Here is a 19,510-nt window from a genome sequence, read left to right as displayed (position 1 = left end):
CTGCTGTCTTTTTTTTTTGGGGGGGGGTTTGGCCCGGGCTAGGTTTGAACCCACCACCTCCGGCATATGGGACCGGCGCCCTACTCCTTGAGCCACAGGCACCACCCCCAAGACTGCTGTCTTAGAGAGGCCTGACTTCGCTCAGGATGTGAATTACTCAGAAGCCCCAGGAGGAAAGTCCCAAGAGCAGAGTACAAGCCATTCTCAGAAGCTTGGCCATCACCAGGATTTGGACAAGTAACCGGGAGGTTGGGTCTGGGTTCTGTTCTGAAGCCAAGAACTATCATCTTGGCGAAGCTATCATCACCCCAGAGCCTGCGCTGCCCAGTCGCCCACTGCCCCACACCAGGAAGGCGACGGCAGCCCCTAGCCAGAGAAGCCATCCCTCTAGGATGGTCCGAAGATATGCCAAGAGTCTCTGGCTGCCCCGAGAGGACCCTACTTCCTCCTGCTTCCCGGGTCCTGCATTCCGGGATCCCTGGACTGCCTGGCCGCAGAAGAAAGCGCAGAAGGCAGAAGGGTGACCTGTTGCCACCCAGGGAGAGGTTGCTGTGCTCTTTGGAAACTAAGGGGCCTGCCTGACATTTAGTGCCCTTGCCCAAAGGCGAGGCAGGAAGATCCTCCCCGAGGACACAATGTCAGAAACCTGCGCAGCCAGAGGGCTCTCCCGGACAAGTGGGGTGGAGGGTCGCCGATGGCCTGGGGTCTCTGGCGGGGTGAAGCCGCGGGGATCTCCACGCGGCCTCCTTCCCCGCCCTTAGGGTGGGAGCTCCTCCTGGCCTTGTTGGGAGCGGGTGGGGATCCCAGCGACCCCAAGCGAGTCCCAGGGGACTGGCGGGCAGAGGTGCAGCGCCCGGAACAAAGGCCTACAGAGGGGTCCTGGAGAGAGCGGCTCCCTGGGGGCGGGTCCCGGTCTCCTACCACCCCCCCTCGGCTCCTCCTCCTCCTCTTCCTCCCCTAGAGGCCCGGCCGGCGCGCAGCCCGAGTAGCGCCAACTTCGCCAACTGTTCGTAAGTTGCCGGGCGCGCAGTGGTGGGAGCTGGGTGGGGTGAGGAAGAGGAGGAGGAGGAAGGCTCCCCGGGCGCCTTGGACGCGGTTCAGGAATCCGCTGCCGCTGCCGCCACAGTCGCGGGCAGCTCTCAGGCTCGGGCCGGAGCGGGAGGGCGCCAGGCAGGACCGCTCGCTCGCTCGCTCGCTGCGCAGGCGGGACGGCGCCCGCCTGGCGCCGCTTCCAGCCCCGCGTGTCGACCGGCCGGGCCGCGCCTCCCTCCCTCCCTCCCCGCTGCCGCCCCCGGCGAGGGCGCGGAGCCCGGGCCGCGCAGGAGCTGGGGTCGCTTTTGCCGGGATCTTTGGAGGCAAGGACGAAGTTGCAAGCGGATGCTGCCCGCGCCCGACCCCAGCCTCGGAGGGGCAGATCCGCCTGCGCCGGAGGAGGCTCGGCGGCCGAGGTAAGTGGGGCGCCGGCGTCCCGGAACCGCCTCCCAGGCCTGGGGGAGGCCGCCCGGCCGTGCGCCCCCCGCCTTCCGCGTCCCGGCGCGCGCGCCAAACTTTAGGGGAAGAAGGGGGCTCAGCGGAGGGTGGGAGAGGGAGTTCAGGCTCGGGGAACACCCCACGGCGACACCCACAACCCGCCGCGCCCAGATTCACACCTGCCATACACATCGCTCATCACCACTCGGGCCCCAGACACACCGCGGGTACGGATCTGAGCACGCGCCACACCTTGAGCCGCCCTGCGAAATGCACATTCCTGGGAGCGCGGGGGTTTGGCCTTTAAACCAGGCCCGTCGCTATGCCCCTCACATAAATCCCTTGTCTTTGTCTGCTGTCCCCGCAGCCCCCCAGGGAAAAGAACACTCCCGCCCCAGCGCAGCGGGAGGGGAAGGGTTGCCTGTTCTTTGGAAAGTCGTGGCCGGGACCCCGAAGCCAAGGAGCGGGGAGGAGGGAAGCAGACACTGCAGCAGTTCTCGGGGTTCAGCGAGCGGGGCGGATTTGGTGCGGAAACTCGGTGATGTGTCTGGGCGTGTGCTGCCCTTCCGGAGGCGAAGCAGGGAGAGAGGAGGGAGTGATTCAGAAACTCAGACCCGGCGCTCTGGGGTCTGGGACAGAGTGGAGAAGGCTGGCAGGTCCGCGCCCTGCTGGACAGCGGGGCGGTGCTGGTCACAGGGTCTTTGAGAGAAGCAGAGACCCTCCCCCCAGCGGATGTGCTTCCTCAGAGGGATTTCCAGGGGGACCTTATGAGGCGACTCCAGCCTCTGCAGCATGGGGTGTGCATGTATAAGAGAAGATGGGAGAATTTTAAGCCTCCAAGGTCAGGAAGAAACCATGGCATTCCCAAAGCCTTATTTATTTTACTAGCATCTGAAGTTGTGTTTGGTTTCTGATGTTTGGTGTCCTGGGGCCCCAGGTGCACCAAGGATTTTCCAGGACCTAGCGTAGTGCCGGGCACAGTGAGTACTAGGTAAGTAGTTATGTAATGAACAGTGTCACCAGTAATTAATATTTATTATGGATGAAGAGCCAAGCCCCGGGGGCCTCAGTGGGTTTGGTCTTCCCACCAAGCAGGAGACCCGGAGTAGCTACAGGGAGCCCTGCCTGATCTGTCTGGGTGAGTGGCCCAAGCAGCATGTTCCACAGTGTGACCTGGTGCTGGCAGCTTAAGCCATGTCACTGGACTCTGTCTTCTGTCTCCCTAAGGGGGCAGCAGGAAAAGTTCCGTTTCTGTATCTGGCCAAGCTGGGAATGGTGTGGGGTTTGGCAGATTCAGTGGGGTCTCAGTTCAAAAATAACTTTAGATCTATAGCAGGAGTTGTTTCCATTAGTCCTCCCATCCCCTGATTGCAAGAGGGAGAGGTTGGTAAGTGGAAAAAGAGATGGGCCAGGCTGGTGAGCGTGTGTGAGAGTAGAGGGGACGTGGGAGCGTGTGGGGTTGGGGGGTGTCTGGTTTTCTTCCTGGCTCCTTCTGGCCTGGCTAGACGGGTCTCATGAAGGGTCTAGGAGCAGTGTCTGCCAGCAGCAGCTTGGCTCTGTGGTGGCAGCAGGTGGAGGGGTGGTCACAGTGCCTGAACTGAGTGTTGGTATGGATTCTTCTGTACTAGTTGGTGTGCGTTTCCCAGAGGAGCAGAAACATCCACGTGCCTAAAACTTGATTGCCCGTAGTCTCATGATTGAGAGCACACAGAGACATGGGGGCGTCCTGGGCATTCTCCACTCATTCCCCCTGGTGAAGAGCTCTGACTAGGTTCAGGATGCATTTCAGACTTTTAAATGCTGAAGTTAGCAAAGGCAAGGACTGTGGCTTCAGCTGAGAGAAGGGGTGATCTGGGCACGGCCACCCCTAATTTCAGGTGGAACACGACAGCCAGTCCCTTGCTCATACCTCCTCTCCCCCTTGCTTACGCCTTCTGTGAATCAGGACCCCTACATACACCATCTCTTTAAGCTGTTACATCCCGGTGAGATTAGTAGTTCATCTCCATTTTACAGATTAGGAAACTGAGAATCAGGAAAGTTAGGTAACTTTTTTAAGGTCACATAGATGATGAGAAATAAAGTCAGAATTTGAACCTAGATTGTCTGACTCCAGAACCCATGCTCTCTCCACTATGCCAGGCTGTCTGTAAGGTCCCTACTGGTTCTCCATGGCAATAGGGAAACAACACGGATGCTATTTACTAGCAGGGTTAGTAAACCGTATGAGGGGCTCTGACCACGTTCTTTTTTTCCATACACTCCCCTCAGCTGGGTTATACTACAGGCCGTGGGAATCGAAGGCTGGGTAGTACCAGACTGTGTGAGTCTTCTATGTGAATCTGGAGTCAGGAAACAGTGAACGGTTTGGGAGTGAATTCAGGAAGATGTGCAGTAACTCCAGTGAGAGATGATTTGCTGCCTATCTGAGAACTGGAGATAAAGCTGCCACTTATAGCCATGTCTTACATAGGGAAGAAATTGCCAGGTAAATGGAAGTATCCTCAAATGAATTACTGTATTCCTTTTCCTTTTCAGCCTTCCCCACAGTAATATATTACCAGGGGAAATCAGCCCTCCCCTGTCACTTCCCCTTGTCACTTAACTGGTAAATATAAAGGGTCATCCTTCTGGGCAGTGCTTATAGCTCAGTGGGTAAGGGCACCAGCCACATACACCGAGGCTACGGGTTCAAACCGGCCCGGGCCAGCTAAAACAACTAACAACAACAACAAAAAAAATAGCTGGGTGTTGTGGCAGGCACTTGTAGTCTCAGCTACTTAGGAGGCTGAAGCAAGAGAATCGCTTGAGCCCAAGAGTTTGAGGTTGCTGTGAGCTGTGACGCTACGGCACTCTACCCAGGGCGACAGCTTGAGACTCTGTGTCAAAAAAAAAAAAGGGTCATCCTTCCCACCCCCATCATGTACTCTGGAGAGCTGGACCTCAGTGTTGTCTAGCCCACACAAGAGATGGATTGGGTGGAGCTGGGGTGTCTAGGGGAGGTGAAACTACTTGGCTCATCTGGTCCACATATGCCCCACAGAGGAACAGCAGTTATCTGTCATCCCCACTTTACAGATGAAGAGATGGGGCTTGGAGAGGTGCAGTGCATGGCCAAGGTTGTGAAGCCAGGGAACTGTAGCTGTTCTGCCTTCGGGATACCCCTATTGTCATTCTTTAGACTAGGGTTATTTTATTTATTTATTTATTTGTTCATTTTTGTTTTAAGAGAGAGGATCTCATTCTTTTACCCTGGTGGGAGTGCAGTGGTACCATCATGGCTCACTACAGCCTTGAACTCCTGGGCTCCTGAGTAGCTAGGACTTCAGCCGGGTATCACCATGCCCAGCTAATGCGTTTTTTTGTGTGTGGGTGTGACAGAGCCTCAAGCTGACACCCGGGGTAGAGTGCCTTGGCATCACAGCTTACAGCAACCTCCAACTCCTGGGCTTAAGCGATTCTCTTGCCTCAGCCTCCCGAGTAGCTGGGACTACAGGCACCCACCACAATGCCTAGCTTTTTGTTGTTGTTGTTATTGTTGTTGTCATTGTTGTTTGGCAGGCCTGGGTGGATTCAAACCCGCCAGCTCTAGTATATGTGGCTGGCGCCTTAGCCACTTGAGCTATAGGCGCTGAGCCAACCAGCTAATGTTTTTTAAATTGTTTGAGGGATGGGGGTTTTGATATGTTGCCCAGACTGTTCTCCAACTCTTAGTCTCAGGTGGCTGCCCACCTCAGCCTCCCAAAGTGCTGGGATTACAGCATAAGCCACCATGCTAGGACCACCTCCAGTCCTCCAAGGGTTATCCGCCCTGCTGGGGCAAGGTCTTTCTGCCCCACCCACCCCCATCTCTGTCCCAAGAGCTGCTAACTGATAGTCATAGCAGGGGAAAGGCTGGCACCTCTAAAAGGAAGTGAGGGGCACTGGATGAGTACTGCCCTGCTGGTCGCTGCCCACTTCCACAGGAAGCCCAGGGTTCCAGAGCCTTTTGCAGGGCTAAGTTGCAGAGATATTGGAGCCCGCTCTCCTCTCCATTGTAGAATGGACATGCTGCTGGGATGGAAGTTGAGAGACTAGGTGTGAGGATATGCCAGTCCACCTGCAGGGCAGGGGCTTCGCACCACTGACTCTGCCTCAGTCCCTGACACGCAAGCAGTATGCGTCGGAGATCTTGGGACCAGTGTCAGGTGATGGGTGAAGTCCAGGGAGGGGCTGTGAGTGTCTCTGCTGAGAAATTGTAGAGCAGGGGGTGCTGTGTGGGGATACTCAGAGAGATCTCTGGCTTTGGAGAAGTCATGCAGCTGGAAAGGGAACAGTTCTCCTTTTCATTCCTTAAACAGAAGTGACACTTTTCACCTTTTCTTCTCTGAGGCCTCAAGAGATGATAGAATGCTACTAGTCTAACCCGGGGCATGTGGATTCCGCAGCTGGGTGTGGGCAGGCCTGGACACTTAGCTTTGTGCTTGAGGGTGGACACACTTCAGCCTCCTGTCTCCATCCCCCAAATCTGGCCAGTTGCTCCTGGGGCCAGGCCAGTGTGGACGGAGGGGGCAGGCCTCCTCTGACCACCAGTAACTTCAGGCCTTCTATTCCAACCTCCCCCCTACCGCCCTGCCCTGGCCTCCTAATAAAGATGGCTGTGTGCTGAGGGACTGTGGGTTTCTCTGGGCTCTGAGAAATTTATCACTGGGGTTCCGGAGGACTGTATGAAAACGATTTGGAGGAAAAGTATGGAAGTAAACAAGCCAGTTCCCAGCTCAGTCTTTCCTGAACACCACAAGTAAACAAGCACCTTGGAAGCCGACTTGGGATGTTCTTATTTGGCCTCCCTTGGTTACACCTGCCCACTCCTTGCCCAGCCCCTCCTCCTTGATTTTGGGAGCCTAAAAGTCAGGAACACACCCTGTGCTGCCAGTCCTTGTGCTGGAGAAACGCTCATAGCTCGTAGCCGCGGCAGGAAGAACGTGTGTGGGAGAGAAGCTCACTGGGGGTCCCAGCTTAGCCCTGCTCCATCTGAGTAAGTCTCAAGCGCCTGCCCTCCCCAGTGGGCAGATGTGATTTCTTGGTTGGTTGGTGAGTTTGACTTTGATGGTGGAGACCAGTGGGGCTTTTTTCCAGTTCTGTGGCATTTAAGGAAGCTTTGTGTCTTGAACGTTGCAATAGGGTAGATGGGCCAATGCTAATTTTCTCATCATGTCTCTCCAAGGTGGGACCAACCTGTAAAGAAATGCTCAAAAACCGTATATTCCTTTTCTTTCTAGGCTTCCTGGACTAAAACGTCAAGTTTCTTTGTTTTTGACACCAGTCATATCAGCTTGGGGTGGTGGTGGTGTGGGGTCACACCAATGATTTTGAGAAACTCAGCACTATTGTAATTAACAGAGTCTGTGGGATAGGAAGCAAATTCTCAGTCTCCTGAATTCAGTTTATTTGGTGACCAACTCCAAAAACCCAGCAATGAGGAGGGGAGAACTAGGCAGGGGTCAGCAGCAGAGGGCACCCACCTCGTAGCCAGGGAGTGGCCAAGGGGCCTTCTCATTTTGTGTGGCTGTGCTGAGCTAGGTCTGCAAACCCCTACACCTCTGGGATCTGGAGAGTAGGGCCCTACTGGAAGGTTCTGGGTCCTGCTACTTTGCCCTGATGCTTCCAGGCTGCTGGAGGGGGGTGGGGTTGTGGGGCGAGTGCTACATATGCTGCAGCCTTGGTGGGAGAAGGGCTGGTGGGCTGGGCTGCATATCTGTATATTCACAGACCAGCATATGCATCGCTGTGGGCAGAGATGCACACACGCATATTCAGATATACCACCCCACACACGCACAAATATTTTAGTAAACAACCAGCATATTACAGATACACACCCACACAACCACTACAGGCACAAGGGTGTGTACACATATACATAACACAGGGACACACTTATTTCGTTTCTTGTTTGTTTTTTTGTTGTTGTTGGGGGTTTTTTGAGACTCATTCAGTTGCCCTGGGGTTGAGTGCTGTAATGTCATAGCTCACGGCAACCTCAAACTCTTGGGCTCAAGAGATCCTTTTGCCTCAGTCTCCCAAGGAGCTGGGACTATAGGCACCTGCCATAATGCCCAGCTGATTTTTCTATTTTTACCTTGCTCAGGCTGGTCTTGAACTTCTGAGCTCAAACTTCTTAGCTCAGGCAGGTTTTGAACTCCTCTGAACTCAGGCAATCCACCCACCTCGGCCTCCCGGAGTGCAGGACACACTTGAAAGGCAAATTATGTAGTGGTTAAAAGCGTTGATTCTAAAGCCAAACGAGGTACTGCTTAGGAGCTGTGTGGTCCTGGGCAAGTTACTTAACCTCTCTGGGACATAGTTTCCAAATCTGTTTGAGGGGATGGTAATAGTAACCTACCTGAGCACGGGGTTGCTAGTGAGCTAATATACATAAGTAGCTTAAAGTGTGTCCGCTTGTAGTGAGAGTTAGGTAGCTATTATCTATCCACCACACGTTCTCTGCCCCAGCTTGTCAGAGGCCCAAGTGTACAAGGTTTCCCAGGGACACCCACAAACTTATTAGTGAATGGGACCAATCATTTTACACTTTCTGAGCCCCTGTTCTCCAGGATGTGTGGCATTTTCTGTCTCTAATTAGAATTTATTAGAAAGATAATCTCCACTTCCCCAGGAAACTAATTATTTTAAAACAGTATGGGTGCTAAGTCCCCAAGAAAGGTATGATTCCTTTAGCAGTGGGGGTTTCAGGCTAGGTTCCCTGGAGTCCCAGAGTCAGCAGGGACCCCTCAGAGGCCTGATGGGAGGGGGACTCCAGACCTCTCTCCTGTTTATCTTTTCTGCATATTGGGCTTCTGAGGAAAGTTCTGGTTCATAAGAAGGTGCTACTGCTTAGATGTTTGCAAACCACATCTCTAGGTTGATCAGCTTCATGTTGTGTTGTGTGCACACTCCTGTTCACACACGCCACACCAGCACCAGCCTGTGCCTGTTCCAGCCCCAGCCCGTACAGCTACCTGAGATTGGCCCGGGGCCCCGCCCACTCTCCCCCCAGGTCCCTCCTCTCCAGCTGCCTCACCATCTGCAGGATTCTGGAAAGTGTTAACGTGTCTGAGTCAAAGCAGTGCTATCTGAGGAAATATTTTGAAAACAAACTGGGCCACACTCTTCCCCACCCCCCCATCACTGCACTGATTTTCAGGAAGGAATTTCACAACTCCAGCCACATGACAACTTGGCCACTGGGGCTGCAGTGCGGCTGCCGGCACCCCACTTTCCTCTGGAGACTTCCCAGGGCTTTTCAGAGAGACAGAAGCTGAAGACCTGTCCCGTGGGTTAAGGACAGATGTGTTGGAAGAGGCCCTGAGATTAGAAACCTAGAACCTGTGAGTGAGAGGGGGATGTCACCCTCCACAGCAGATGAAGAATCAATGTGGCCATGACCACAAAGGTCAGGCACCTGTCTTATTTTTATTCTGAGAGATGCCATTTTTCTTTCACTTTTCTTTCTCCCGTTGCATCTGGTGCAGCTGCCTGGGGATGGGTTACACAGGAAACAGTAATAACGACAGCTCGCGTGCCCAGCACTGTCCTGAGTGCCTTTTGGGCACCATCCATTCACTGAGCTCTCTCTGGAAGCTCCTGAGGTAGCTCCTCTTTTCCCTGCCATTTTACAGATGGGAAGGCAGAGCCAGAAAGGCTGGATGAATTGCGACGTCCCAGGGCTGGTGAGGAGAAAGCTGGGCCTGAACTCCATGGCTGGCTCCAGTGTGTGCTTTTAGCCCTGCTGCGAAACCACCTGTGTGTCTGTCTGTCCTTCTGTGGCTGCTTAGAGAGAAAAGGCACACTCAGGCACTCATGTCAAAGCTGTCACCAGGGCGTGCCGCTGGGTTCTGGCTAGGAAGCTCTAGGGAGGCTGGCACTGCCCAGCCCTTTGTGGGCACTGTGAATGGAGTGTGACCTGGGTGCTTGGCTGACCTAGGCAGGGCATTTCAGATCGTACAGCTGTCCCCCTTTTTTTTGAGACAGAGCCTCAAGCTGTCACCCTGGGTAGAGTGCCATGGCGTCACAGCTCACAGCAATCTCCAATTCCTGGGCTCACGCGATTCTCCTGCCTCCACCGCCCAAGTAGCTGGGATTACAGGCGCCCCCCACAGTGCCCGGCTATTTTTTTTTTTGGTTGTAGCCGTCATTGTTGTTTGGCAGCCCGGGCTAGATTCACACCCCCAGCTCAGGTGTATGTGGCTGGCGCCTTAGCCGCTTGAGCCACAGCTGCCTCTTGCAAGGCCCAGCTGTCTAGGCTTGATTTTGTAGCTCTCTGCTCTGGTCTCAGGGAAATGGTTCAGATGGCAGGCGGCACAGTCTGCGTTAGCAAGGGGAACTGGCCCATGGGAGGCCTTTGTCTCCCCAGTAGCTGCTGCAGCAAGACAGAAGCCCCACCCAGGGTAAGCATAGGCTCAGGATGCCGAGTGGCTTCTGTGGGCCTTGTGGGTTTCAGTGAGTATTTCTTCCCCAGTTTCTTCTCTCCTTAGTCCTCACCTGGATTCTGTGCCCTAAGTTCCAAACTGTCCTCATTTCCAAATGTACACACCCTGCTCTCTGTAGCCTTTCTAGCTGCCAAGGGCATTCCTTCCTTCCTTCTTTTCTGCTCAACTTGGATGTCATCTCCTGAAAGCCAGGTCCGTGGTCCTCCTGATGGCTGCCTGTGGGTCTGTCCCATTAAATTTTACCAGCTCTATTGTGATTGCCTGTTCAGTGGCCTATGGTCTGTACTGCAGTGTTTTTCAACCTTTCTTATCTCACAGCACACTTGAACCTATAGTTGAACTTCCATGGCACACTTAAATTATGTTGATTAAAAAAAAAGAGTGAGGGCAGTGCCTGTGGCTCAAAGGAGTAGGGCCCCAGCCCCATATACCGGAGGTGGTGGGTTCAAACCCAGCCCCGGCCAAAAACTGGGGGGGGGGGGGGAGAGTGGAGAAAAAAGAATATACTTACTATGCTTTGAACTTCTTTGGAACATAATTTAAATAATGGTCTTTAAAATTTTTCGTAGCACACTTAAGATCCTCTCATGGCACACCAGTGTGCCATGGTGCACCTGTTGAAAAACCACTGCTGTACCAGCTAATGAGCTCTGCCAGGGCAGGACAGCATCTGCCTGGTTCACACTTGTGTCCCCCGTGCTCAGCACAGCCCGAGGCATGCAGTGAGGGCTCATGCCTGGTAGTGAGAGGAGCAAGAACAGACTCGATGCAGGACTGCCCGAGGCTGCTGTCTGGGAAAGTGGGACAGTCCCAGTTCGGGAAGCTCCTTCATTGGTGGTTCATGTCTGGTCAGGAGGGTGGGAGTCACAGTGAGTGGGAAGATGGCTAGTACAGGCCATGGAGGGGATGGGGAGGGCAGGACCCTGCACATGTTGTCTCTTGAGGTCATTACCCTGTGGGTACTGGGCTGGGATCCTGCAGGTGGACCCGAAACCCTCTGAGAGGCCCCCCAGTCCTGTCCCTTCCTGTTGGTCCATGGAAATGCCTTTGAATTACAGGAGTTGGGCCTATTCCTCAACCCCACTAGCAGTTCTGTCCCTTTTGTAGGTATCTGTTCAACCTCTTTAAGTTCTAGTCCCCAAACCCTATGGCTGAGTGGTTTCCCCTGAGCAGAGAGAAGGAAGCTGTCTCCCCAGGGGCTAGGGAGGAGCATTCTGCGGTTCCAGCTGCACCCGTCAAGCCATCTTCACAAAAGTAGTGGGGGCCAGGCCTGTATGGTGTCTCATGCCTGTAATCCCAGCACTCTGGGAGGCTGAGGCTGGTGGATCGCTTGAGCTCATGCATTCAACCAATGTGAGCAAGAGTGAGACCCCGTCTCTAAAAACTAGCCAGGCATTGTGGTGGGTACCTATAGTCCCAGCTACTTGGGAGGCTGAGGCAAGAGGATCACTTGAGCCCTGGGGTTTGAGGTTGCTGTGAGCTATGATACCATGGCACTCTACTGGGGGCAAGAAAGTGAGACTCCGTCTCAAAAAAAAAAAGTAGTGGGGCCTAGAGTGCACCACTTGTGCACCTGTTCATGACTGAAACACTGTGCAGGGTGGCCCTGGCATGACAGGAAGAACTTTCAGCCTAGAAGAACAGAGACCTACCAGTAACCACCTTTGAGTCCACTGTGGTGAGCTGAGAAAGGTGGGCATGGGGGAAGACGTAGGAAGGTTTCCTGGAGGATGTAGGCATTCCAGCACATGCAGGGAAGCATTTCCCATCTCTTTCCTGGAGATGGGAAAGTTCAGATGGAAGGCAGGGACTTGTGAGGAATCTGGCAGGACTGAACTGTAATTTGTAGCCTGCACAAGAAGAGAGAAAGATAAGGGGGCGTTTTGGTTTCATTGCAGGCTTTAGAGCCAGGCTACCTACATGGGGATCCCTACTCCCCACTCACTGGCTGTGTGACCATGGGCAAGTTGCTTAACCTCTCTGTGCCTCAGTATTTTTACTAATGATACCCACCATGTCAGGGGATGATAAGAGAGGAAAAAAAATGTATTTCTATACAGGCATTTAGAGCAGTGGCTGGCACACAGTCAACTTCAAAAAGGGGGAGCTATTGTTGAGATAGATTTTAATGTAGCTCGAAGAGTAAATTTAGGTCAAATCACAGAAACCCTGGAATGTCATGCTTTCCACTTGCCAAGCACTTGCTGTGTGCCAAGTGCTTTACAGTCATCCCCACCAAGCCCTACACAACACAGCAAGGGTGTTCCTAATGTCTCCATTTTACAGATGAGGAAACTGAGGCTCTCTGCCCATGGTCACTCAGTCACAGGGCAGTAATGACACTCATGTTGGCTGTCACTGGAGTCCTCTCTCAAAGTGGAGCTTGGAGATACATGGCAGGGGCAGCCTGGGACATGGCTTGGGCTGGGGCCGCAGCCAGAAGCAGGGCAGGCATGTTGCAGCCATGGGTCCCTGGGCCAGGAAGTGTAGCTCACAGCTACCCACAGCACACAGCTCACCATTCATAGCCCAGTGGCAACCCATTGAGTCATTTGGGGAAAACATGACATCACTGAGTCTTTTACTGTCTGCCGCCCACCTGCTGTTTGTCCTCTGTGGTTCTTCCGATGACCTCAGTGCCCACAACCCTATAAGGGGACTTACACCCCGGGAAGCAGCCAAGTCAGCTCCCCTCATCCCCCTGGGACCCGTACCCCACACACTGCTGAGCAGAAGCTTCTGGAAGTGGTGATGGAGCTTCCAAAAGGGCTTCCATGCCAAGCTCCTAACTAGAATTCTAGGCAAGAAGGGGATGGCTCAGGAGCCTGTGCTGAGTTTTAAGAGTTGCTTTTCTGAGACAGTGCTGGCTGCTGTTCTGTTGGAATCACTTATAAAAATCAAAGACTGATTGATGTGCTTCGTGTCCTAAAGGGGATTCAGAGACTAATAAACAGGTCCCGCCTCCCTGGGGGATGCAGTTGAGTGTCGGAGTGTACTTTATTTGCGTTAATCTGATTGTATAAAGTCTCTCTCTCTTTTTTTTTTTTTTTTTGAGACAGAGTCTTATTATGTTGCCCTTGGTAGAGTGCTATGGTGTCACAGCTCATAGCAATCTCAGACTGACTCTTGGGCTTAAGTGATTCTCTTGCCTCAGCCTCCTGAGCAGCTGGGACTACAGGCACCCGCCACAACGCCTGGCTATTTTTCTTTCTTTTTTTTTGGTTGCAGTTGTCATTGTTTAGCAGGCCCAGGCTGGGCGTGAACTTGCCAGCCTTGGTGTATGTGGCTGGCACCCTACTTACTATGTTATGGGTGCCAATCCTATAAAGTCTCATTTTACGGATGACAGAGGCCCAGAGAGGTTAGGGTTATTTGTCCAAGGTCACCCCAGCTGGGGTTCACACCTATGGCTGTCAAACTCCAAATATGCTGGAGCCATCAACCATAAATGAAGCCAGCAGAGAACCACAGGGGGGTGGAGTTTACCCAACATTTGCCCAATGAATTGTGTAGTGCAGACAAGAAGTGCTGAGGACTTTTCAGCTCAGAGTGTGGGTCACTCTTCAGAGCTTCTTGGAGACTGTAGATGCATTTCCAGAGGTGGCAGAGAGTGCCCAGCTTCCTTGGCTGTGCAAATCCATTTGGGGTGAGAGGTTTCTTTAAACCTCTGTTGATTCTTCTCTCTGGAAGGATCACAGGGACTCAGAGAGGTGTTTGGTGGGCCAGACCTGGAAAAGGAGTGTGAGTCAAGCTAGGGGCCAAGTGCCAGCTTCCCTGGCCCGGTGTGTGAGTGCAGGATGCCAACCCTGCTGCTGCTGTGACTCCCAGCTCCTGTCTGGTACCTCCCTGGGCCAAGCCCTGTGCAGAATGGCACCCTCTCACCGCAGCCTTGCAAGGGAGGCATGGTAATCTCCATTTTCAGGTAAAGACACCGAGGCCTGGAGAGGCTTTCTCAGCAGGAAAGAGGTGGAACTTAAGTTTTCCTTCCGCAGAGAGAGGGCCAGAGAACCAGTTTCTTCCTAGAGGAGTGTGGAGCCAGCCTGCCCTGCCCTCTGCCAGTGGGCAGTGCAGGCCCGTCAAGCTCTCTCTGTTCTGGGCTGGCACTTCTGATTCACTCTGTAGTCACTCAGTGCCTGTGCGTTAGAGTGAATGACCCTCTGGGGTAAGAGAAAAGTTCTGCACATCATTGTACCCCAGGCCCCAGTTCTATGTGTTCTGAACAACCCCAGACCCCCTTGCCCAAGGATTTCTGAGAACCCCTGGGAATGCTAATAAGTCACATGGGCAGGGTGGTTCCCCTGCACTTCCCTTCTCAGCCCTAATCCCCAACCCTCTGCCTACACAGGCTCAGGCCTGATTGCTACATTGATAATTTCTGCAGAGGTGTCTACTTTCTTGCAGAAAAGGTAGACTTTGAAGTCAGACTGTAAGGTCAGTTTTGCTTCTCATTGCCCCCCAATTTTCCTTTCTGGGATAAGATTTTATCTTTGTCTCTGCTTAAATTCAAAGACCTGTTAAAATGACTTTTCCCAAGTAAAAGAGTCTAACCTCAAAAGAAGTTTGCCACTTCCTCTACAGGTGGGAAACTCATACCTACTTTTATCTTTAGTCGTATTAAGTTTTATAAAATAAATAATACATGATCATAGTACCATGTTGAAAAGGCACAAAAAGCTACATGTTTCCATGCCCGACTCAGACCTCAGGTCCCTCCGTAGAAGCAACCAGCATTATGACATTCATATGTGAAAGCCGCTTTTTTTTTATTTTTCAAATTTGTTTTGTATTTTTTGAGACAGTGTCTCTCTGTTGCCTAGGCTAGAGTACAGGGGCACGATCATAGTTCACAGCAACCTTAAAATCCTGAGCTTGAGTGATCCTTCTGCCTTAACCTCCTGAGAAGCTAGGACTATAGGCATGCTCCACCATGCCCGGCTAATTTGTGTTGTTTTGTTTTAATTTTTATTTTTTTGTAGAGATAGGATCTTCCTATGTTGCTCAAGCTAGTCTAGAGCTCCTGGCCTCGAGCAATCCTGCCTCAGCTTTCCAAGTAGCTGGGACTACTGGTGCATGCCACCATATCTGGCTAATTAAAAAAAATTTTTTTTATGGTAGGGTCTCTTGCTATGTTGCCCAGCCTGGTCTTGAATTCCTGGCCTCAAGCAATCCTCCTGCCTCCACTTCCCAAAGTGCTAGGATTATAGAGGTGAGCCACCATGGCCAGGATAAACTGGTTTTAAATTACTCAGTTTTAAAATCATTAAAATTCTATCCTAATGGGTTCCCTGTTTCAACATGAGGTCTACCAAGGCACAACCTGGAAAATTACTGGCCCTGGAAATAGCATGAGGGCCCCCCTGCAGAGTCCAGCTCTGCCTGGGACTGTTATTATGATAATTGCCTATGATCACTGCTAAGAGGTTGGCTGCCCACAGTCTCAGTCACCTTGGACTCTGTCCATACAACACAAACGGACATCCCCACATCCACCATCCATCCCCTGTAGCTCTTGGGAGCCAGCCCCAGCCTGTCCACTCAGCTCAGGCCTACCATTCTCCAGGCTGCAGTTAACCTTGTCCTCCATGTTTCTCTGTTGTGGGAGCTATGAGATCAGAGGCTGGCAAAGGTGATGTGACCAGACTATGTTGCCTCTTGGCCAGACTCTGTATTCAGAGTCCCCTAAACTTGACTTTCTTAAAAAAGGCCTCCCACCAACTGGCTCTGAGCCACTTGTTAAGAAGGGTGGTCCATACAACATGTAAAGGTAGTAACACCACCACCGCTTCTTTGAACTGAACCCTGCTTCCATCCCAGGCACCACACCAGCCATTTTACAGGCATTTTGTCTTCATGGTAACCCTGTGAGGCAGCATTGCTGTCCCCACTTGACAAAGGAGGAATGAAGCCAAAGAAGTCAGTCATTTGCTTGGTCACCTGTAGAAAGTGGCTCAGCAGGGCTTGGAACCCCAACATGCTGCTGGGCGCCTGTCACCAGGTTCCTAAAGCTGGTGGTTGCCTGGCCTCCCAGCAGGGTATCTCAGGGCTCAGTGACCAATTCACTTCCTCTGCAGGGTGACCTCTCATTCCCCACAGCTAATTTAATAACAAGACCAGTAATCAGGCTGGGGCACAGTGATTCACACCTATAATCCTAGCACGCTGGGAGGCCCAGGCGTGTAGATTGCTTGAGCTCAGGAGTTCCAGACCAGCCTGAAAGAGTGAGACCTTGTCTCTACTAAAAATAGAAAAATTAGCCAAGCACGGTGGCACATACCTGTAGTCCCAGCTATTCAGGAGGCTAAGGTAAAAGGATCACTTGAGCCCTGGAGTTTGAGGTTGCTATAAGCTATGAAGCACTCTACCCGGGGAGGCTGAGCTAGACTCTGTCTGAAAAAAAAAACAAAAACAAAAACAAAGATTAGTAATCATAGTAAGTAACTCTCAGCTCTTTACTCTGTGCAAGGCATTGTTCTAGGAGCTTAGGCACTGTCATCATACCCTGTTTACAGGTTGGAAGGCTGAGACATAGGAGCTTGTATAGAGAGCAGCCTCTGAGGAAAGGGTAGCGAGGGAGCAGCCTTTGGGATTGCAAGGATTACTCTCCTATATGCAGAGGAGAGCATCCTGCCTCTATCTGCTCTATTGATTATTTGAAAACTGACCTTGAAGGACTTGTTCAGCACAGTTTGGTGGCCCAAAAACAGGAGCATTCAAGGCACAGCTAGGTAATGTCTGCACCCCCCTGCCCCATTCCCCACCAGGCTGCCTCCTCCATGTCTGACCTTGGCAGCCCAATGTCAAGGGGAAGTTCAACAACATAGCAGGTTTCTCCTTGGCCCTAGGATAGGTTCTTTTCTTCCTTCTTCCCTTGCATATTTATTTGCTGTTATATAGCATGTTACCTCTGATAAGAGGTGAAAGATGATAAGATTACTATAAGGTAGAGAGAAAAATAGGGCTGGGAGAGGATTGTGTGGTCAGGAGACCCTGCCCTTCACTTCTTGGCCTCACTCCAGCCAGGTGACCTTGGGCAGGTCTCTTAGTTTCTCTTGGATCTCTGTTTCTCCTCTGGATAATGAAGAAGAAGGTGGTGATAAGAATCTAACTTGAACAGGGGACTTGTGTGAGAATTGGGAGGTAACAAAAGGGCTTTCTAAGGAGGTAAGGGTGACAGATGTATATAGGGCGGTTAGTACTAGTCCCTTGGGGGATTGGTTATGGTTGTGGGGCAGAATCAGAAAGGAGTTTGGACTCAGCCTCAGGTAGAATTTGGCCAGGGGCAGATGGGGGTGGGGATGGTGCTAAAGCCCCATCAGTCCTAGAGTAATGATTGCCTGCCTTCCCTTGGGGACTGCCTTCCTTTTTCTGTATTTCTACACAGAGTGACGGACCCTCAGCTTTGAACTTTTTTTTATGATAATGCTAGATGCTTAGTGTGCAAACTTCAAGTATTTATTTTTTTTATCCATGAACAGATGGGTGAAAATACCTCAAGTATTTAATATGATGGATAAATACAGAGAAGAAAGTAACAAATCACCCCTAGTCCCACTGCCTAGTTGTCCCTGGTTAGCTATTTGGTCCACATACTTGTGGCACCTCCCAGGCACCTCTGCATGGGAGGAGGGCACAGAAAGTTTTATAAGCATGGGGTAAATGTACAGTTTAATTCAACTTTAGGCCAGAGTTGTAAAGAGGTTGTCTGCCCTGAAAACAGTCCTTCTCATCTGTTCACCACCTACATGACAGCATCGGATGGGGGAAGGGGAACTCACACCATGATCTTTAAAATCTCCCCCATTCAAACAGATGACGGGAGAGGCGCCTTCCTCAGTGAGTGCATTCCAGCCCTGAACAGTAGCTTTCAAACTGTTTGACCAAAACCTCAGTCATACACACATACATACACACACACACACACACACACACGACGGAATGAAAGTTTTATAAAACTCATTTATCATTATCATACATGTAGCACTATGATATTTTCTTTTTTTTTTTTTTTTGAGACAGAGTCTCCCTTTGTCGCCTTTGATAGAGTATCGTGGCATCATAGCTCACAGAAACCTCCAGCTCTTGGGCTCAAGCAATTCTCTTGTCTCACCCTCCTGAGTAGCTGGAACTATAGGCCCCTACCACAATGCCTGGCTATTTTTAATTTTTTTTTTAATTTTTAAAAATTTTTTTAAAATCATAACTGTGTACATTGATGCATTTATGGGGTTCAGTGTACTGATTTGATACACAATGTGAAATGCTTACATTGAACTGATTAGCACATCCATCTCCTCACTTATTTATTGTGGTAAGACAATTATCCTCCTTTTTTTTTTTTTTTTTTTTTTGAGACAGTCTCAAACTGTCGTACTTGGTAGAGTGCTGTGGCATCACAGCTCCCAGCAACCTCAAACTCTTGGGCTGAAGTGATTCTCTTGCCTCAGCTTCCCAAGTAGCTGGGACTACAGGCGCCCGTCACAATGCACAGCTATTTTTTTGTTGTTGTTGCCATTGTTGTTTTAGCTGGCCCAGGCTGGGTTCGAACCCACCAGCCTCAGTGTATGTGGCCGGTACCCTACACACAGCGCTATGGGCACTGCCAATACTCTTTTCTTAATAGTTGTGAAATGTACCATTGCATCATGCACATTAGGTGAGGTCTTCCCAAATGCCCTCCCTCTTCCCGCCTCCCGCCTCCCCTCCCCTCTCTCTCCTCTTTCCTTCTGCTTTCTGGACTATAGTTATATAGTTTTATCATTCATATGAATGTGTAGGTGATTATATATTGATTTCATAGTAGTATTGAGTACACTGGATACTTTTTTCCCCATTCTTGAGATACTTTACTAAGAAGGATATGTTCCAGCTCTATCAAGGTAAACATAAAGGTCTCCAACTTTTTATGAGTGCATAGTATTCCATGGTGTACATATACCACAATTTGTTAATCCATTCATGGGTCACTGGGCACTTGGGCTGTTTCCACGCCTTGGCAATTATGAATTGGCCTGCAATAAGCATTCTGGTGCAAATGTCTTTGTTGTAAAGTGATTTTTGATCATCTTGGTATATACCTAGTAGAGGAATTGCAGGATCGAATGTTAGGTCTACTTTTGGTTCCTTGAGTATTCTCCAAACTTCTTTCCAAAAAGGTCCCATTAGCTGGCATTCCCACAAGCCCAGCTGTTTTTTAGAGATGGGGTCTGGCTCTTGCTCAGGCGCATCTCAAACCTGTGAGCTTAGGCGATCCATCTGCCTCGGCCTCCCGGAGTGCTAGGATTATAGGCATGAGATATTTTCCTTTCTTTTTTTTTGAGACAGAGTTTCACTTTGTCGCTCTCAGTAGAGTGCCTTGGCGTCACAGCTCACAGCAACTTCCAGCTCTTGGGCTTAGGCGATTCTCTTGCCTCAGCCTCCTGAGTAGCTGGGACTACAGATGCCCACCACAACACCTGGCTATTTTTTATTGCAGTTTGGCCGGGGCCGGGTTCGAACCTGCTACCCTCAATATATGGGGCCAGCGTCCTACTCATTGAGCCACAGGCACTGCCCAGCATGAGGTATTTTCT

The 19,510-nt window shown here is 51.3% G+C and overlaps 1 protein-coding gene across 6 annotated transcripts in view; it reads left to right on the top strand.

Annotated features, from left to right (window-relative positions):
- Positions 1–871: 871 nt before the first annotated feature.
- Positions 872–19,510, top strand: part of CHST3 (carbohydrate sulfotransferase 3) — a 54,910-nt gene continuing 36,271 nt past the window's right edge. For 2 of the 6 annotated variants that reach the window (XM_053586214.1, XM_053586215.1), the window contains exon 1: positions 872–1,448. The gene's annotated coding sequence lies outside the window, so the exon portion shown is untranslated. Of the gene's footprint in view, positions 1,449–1,777; positions 1,996–2,078; positions 2,462–19,510 lie in introns of those variants that run through there. The other 4 variants (XM_053586218.1, XM_053586217.1, XM_053586220.1 and 1 more) reach the window with 3 other exon arrangements.

This window comes from Nycticebus coucang, chromosome 3 (genome assembly GCF_027406575.1).
Source record: "Nycticebus coucang isolate mNycCou1 chromosome 3, mNycCou1.pri, whole genome shotgun sequence".
Taxonomy (NCBI): Eukaryota; Metazoa; Chordata; class Mammalia; order Primates; family Lorisidae; genus Nycticebus; species Nycticebus coucang.
Note: the sequence above shows the minus strand (reverse complement) of the source record. Positions and strands in the feature narration are given on the sequence as shown.